Source organism: Mauremys reevesii, linkage group 3, assembly GCF_016161935.1.
Source record: "Mauremys reevesii isolate NIE-2019 linkage group 3, ASM1616193v1, whole genome shotgun sequence".
NCBI lineage: Eukaryota > Metazoa > Chordata > Testudines > Geoemydidae > Mauremys > Mauremys reevesii.
This window is the reverse complement of record NC_052625.1, coordinates 32,299,335-32,304,100: the sequence shown is the minus strand read 5'-3', so window position 1 is coordinate 32,304,100 and position 4,766 is coordinate 32,299,335. Positions and strand designations below refer to the sequence as shown.

The following is a 4,766-nucleotide window of genomic DNA, read 5'->3' as shown; positions in this document are numbered from 1 at the left end:
TCTGTTTCCCCAAAACCTTCCCTGGGGAACACAGATCCAAACTCCTTGGATCTTAAAACAAGGAGAAATTAACCATCCCACCTTCTTTCCCCCCACCAATCCCTGGTGAGTTTAGACCCAATTCCCTTGGATCTTAAAAGAAGGAAAAATCAATCAGGTTCTTAAAAAGAAAGCTTTTAATTAAAGAAAGAAAAGGTAAAAATTATCTCTGTAAAATCAGGATGGAAAATGCTTTACAGGGTACTTAGATTCAGATAGCCCAGAGGAAACCCCCTCTAGCCTCAGGTTCAAAGTTACAGCAAACAGAGGTAAAAATTCTTCCAGCAAAAAGAAACATTCACAGGTTGAGAAAATAAACATAAGACTAACACGCCTTGTCTGGCTAGTTACTTACAAGTTTTAAACATGAGAGACTGATTCAAAAAGATTTAGAGAGCCTGGATTGACGTCTGGTCCCTCTCGGTACTGAGAACGAACAACAACAAAACAAAGAGCACAAACAAAGACTTCCCTCCACCAAGATTTGAAAGTATCTTGTCCCCTCATTGGTCCTCTGGTCAGGTGTCAGCCAGGTTTACTGAGCTTCTTAACCCTTTACAGGTAAAAGAGACATTAACCCTTAACTATCTGTTTATGACAGCTTTATTTGCAAATTTTCTATTCTAGCAAGCTGCAATGCAAACTTATATAAAATATGGATCATATTTTGAGTAGTGATGACTCTGAACTACAGTTTTGATCTGGATCTATATTCAAAACCACTCACTAGATGATCTCCTGAGGTCCCTTCCAACTCTGAGATTCTATGATTCTATGATTTTATGATTCATTTCTTGAAAAAGATATAACCATGACTTAAGCACAAGTTGAACTCTATAATATGACTTTTAGAGGAGATAGATATTATTATTCAGTCTGTCAGTTTAAAATTAAGCATGGATTCCAGTATACACAAGCAGTTCCACTTACCACCTTTTTTGTAACTTCTATTTAGTGAAAGCTTAATATTTAAAAATCTCATTTATTGAGTTAATAATTTTGAGTTGCATGTCATGTTGGATTGTGTCATATACTGTATCTTAATTTTATAATACAACATAAGCTGAGTCTATTTTATCAATGACTTTAGAATCAAGCAGTTAATGTAACATAACCCACACATTGTATTATTGGGGACTGAATGTGAAACTGTTACCCTTGTGTTTTTTTCAGGTCAAACAATGCGAAAATGTGTACATACTCATGTATAGTAACTATGGAAACTATGGTCTAAGGCACATAAAATGGCAATATTATAATTTAATATTATAATTTTTTCAAAAATCCCTGAGGAAATTTTAGGCCACCTATAGTACTCTAATTAAGGAACTTTGAGTGTTATTTTATTGTTCATTCCAATATGCAATTTCTTTGCCTCCCACTCTTTGTTCTTTCAGTATTCTATCTCTACAACAACCTTCTTCCTTTTTTAAAATACTAGCTCTCTTTCTCCCTTAAATTGAGAATTGTTTAGTATAAAAAAGTCATCATTTTGATTGCCTCTACATGATATCCCCTGTGATAGCCCTGTTTAAATATGGCAGGTGGTATCATATCATACCATATGCTAGTCTAATTCTATTGGACTGTTTGTTGCCCCAAACAGAGTGAGAGCTAACAATAGGATAGCTGGTGCCATATTTATGTATCCAGGCCAGATCTTGTACCAGATCATTCCCTGTTGTAGAAAAGTTTGGCTTTGGGCAAGGGAAATGCCACAAGGACTCCTTCTCAGTATTTTCTCCACACTGTGTTCCATCAGGCACTTGGATATGATAGTTAGCACTTTCCAAGCCACTTTTAAGAGGTGTAAATGATGACCCAGTTAGTGGAGAATCACTTCCTTCCTAAGTGATTACAAGGAATTCTGTGGAAATAATGGGGGAATTTAAATTGACTTACAACTCCTTCCAGTGCCTTCATACGAACGATTGGTAGAGTTACCAACCTCTGCTTGGAGAGGCAGCATGGTCTAGTGGAAAGTTCCAGTTCAGGAGACCCGTGTTTTATTCCAGGGTCTTAAGTAAGTCACTTCACCCCTCTGTGCTTCCCCCACCTCTGTTGTTTAGTTAGAAATTCACAAAATTCATAGAATATTTTACAAGTGCTTTGAAATTAATAGTATCAGAAGGGTAGCCGTGTTAGTCTGGATCTGTAAAAGCAGCAAAGAGTCCTGTGGCACCTTATAGACTAACAGACGTATTGGAGCATGAGCTTTCGTGGGTGAATACCTACTTCGTCTGCTTTTACAGATCCAGAATAACACGGCTACCCCTCTGATACTTGACACGATGCAAGGCACTGCATTTAGCCATATGGAGTGGAAATCCATCAACCTCATGAAGAAACTTGCACACATGCATCCGACGAAGTGGGTATTCACCCACGAAAGCTCATGCTCCAATACGTCTGTTAGTCTATAAGGTGCCATAGGATTCTTTGCTGCTTTTCTTGAAATTAATAGATTTCCCTTAAGCCCCAGTTCAGCAAAGCACTTAAGAATGTGCTAAACTTAAGCTTGTGAGTAACACTGTTGAAATCAGGTGACAGCTCACATGCATGAATTTAAACACTGGCTTAAGTGCTTTGCTGTATCAGGACCAGACTATATAGAAACCTATTTACAGATCTAGACTAATTTACCACTGCTCCATCTGCCTTTTGAGATTGATTGACACTGATGTGATCTTGGGAATATTTTCAGACCTCTGCTTCAAAACAAATCCTCAGAATTCTATAATTAAAATAATGGGAAAATTACATTTTTCTGTTTTTGAAGGTTAAGAAAGCCAGGCCTTCACGACTACACACCACAGCAACAGAACATATGTAGCTGAAGTGAATTGACTACCCCAGAAAAAGACCTTTAAGACCTGAGATAATGCAGAATTTTAGTGTTCTAGCCTGCTAGAATGTCAGCCATCTGCACCTGGTGTTTGAATGACAAGGCTGTCATTTAGGTTGGTATTTTGAAATCAAAGTTCTGCTGTGAATTTCTGAATTTTAAAGTGCAGGTTGGACGGTTGATTTGTAAGGAAAACGGGGAAATAATTATGAACACTGGAACATTGCAGCAATATGCCAGCCCTGCTGCCACCAAGGTCTTTGTATATGGCAGGTGAGAAAATACCCCCAGAAATGGAGAAAAGCATGGGAAATTATGGGAAACAAAATGGACAGGGGCTTGGTACAGTACTGTGACAATGTGTTTAGTTTTTAAGTGTTTCAGGTATGGTTGTAGGCTATTCCTGTACAGAAAGGTTTAATCTTCTGGGCCACCCAAATATTAGCAATGAGTAGTCCTGATGTTACATATGAATTATTGTAAAGTTAGTAAAACCCAATAATATTACTTTGCATTTATATTGCTCCTTTCATTCAAGGATCTCAAAGCACTCTACAGTCATTCGTGAAATGTCTCCAAGCCCCTGTGAAGTACTGTAGGTAAGTATTTTTATTCCTGTTTTACTCTTTTGAAATCTGTGGCACAGAATCTGTCTGTGGTCACATAGTGAGTCAGTGCAGAACTGGGAACAGAACCCAGAATTCCTGATGTTTGGCCTTGTGCTCTCAGAAGAAGGGGCTTGATCCAAATCTCACTGAAGTCACTGGATATTTTTCCATGGTCTTTAATAAACTTTGGCTGGCTCACTGATGCCTATGGAAAGACTCCTGTTGACTTCAATAGGCTTTGTTTGGATCAGGCCCAAATAAAAAAAAAATTGGAGATATACCAATCTTCTAGAGCTGGAAGGGACCTTGAAAGGTCATTGAGTCCAGCCCCCTGCTTTCACTAGCAAGACCAATTTTTGCCCCAGATGCCTAAGTGGCCTTCTCAAGGATTGAACTCACAACCCTGGGTTTAGCAGGCCAATGCTCAAACCACTAGCTATTCCTCCCTCCTGTTTCTCACCTTTTTTCTCCCAACAATATTACCAGTTTGTATGCTGTGACTACCTATGATCTGGGGACTTTTTCAACAGCAGATACTATTTTTGCTGTCAAATTATTTTAAGCGTCTCCATGTATCTGAGACAAGGGTCATCTCTCCAGTTCCCTCTTTAGATATATAGAGAACTATGCTTTGACAATGTTGTGACGTTGCACTCCATATGTTTATGGAAATATGCTTATGAGTGTGAATATAATGTGACTGAAATATGCTTTATGCAAAAGGTCTCTTGTAAGGTATCATTAGAAAGCTTATAATCTACTGAGTGTGTTCAACCTATTTGTATGAATGGATCATTATTGTATCTGAAGCTAGAAATATGAAGTATTACTCTGAAGTCCTATTGTAATTATGCAAAGTGTGGGCCATTAATGGTGGCTTGGACTCTTGATGGCTCCCATTAACTAGGACAATTGGTTGTAAATGGCTCTGTTTACTTGTAAGCCTTCCTGTATACTTGGGTGCCAGCCAGTGAGTAATGAAGTCTCACAGGACATTTGAACATGTCACATGGTACTGGAATCCATCTTAAACCTGGTGCTTTTCAATTTAGAAGGAAGAGTGGAAACCCAGAGAGAGACAATGGATTCTTGCCTTGTGCCAAAGATATAAAAGAGGGTGGAACAGAACAAAGGGGGCTTCCAGTCATGAGAAATCCCCTGGTTACCACCTGAGCTGGAACTAACAAGAACTGTACTATGGAAAAGGATTAGGCCCAGACTAGGAAGGAGTCTAGTCTGTGAAAAAAGCTTATTGGAACATCTCTGAGGGTAAG

General features: G+C 38.6%; 1 long non-coding RNA gene across 1 annotated transcript; it reads left to right on the top strand.

Moving 5' to 3' along the window:
* The first annotated feature begins 2,845 nt into the window (after positions 1 to 2,845).
* Positions 2,846 to 4,566, top strand: LOC120400310. Its single transcript, XR_005595709.1, has 3 exons — positions 2,846 to 2,999; positions 3,423 to 3,483; positions 4,545 to 4,566. It is a non-coding gene; the product is annotated as an uncharacterized LOC120400310 (long non-coding RNA).
* The last annotated feature ends 200 nt before the right edge of the window (positions 4,567 to 4,766 follow it).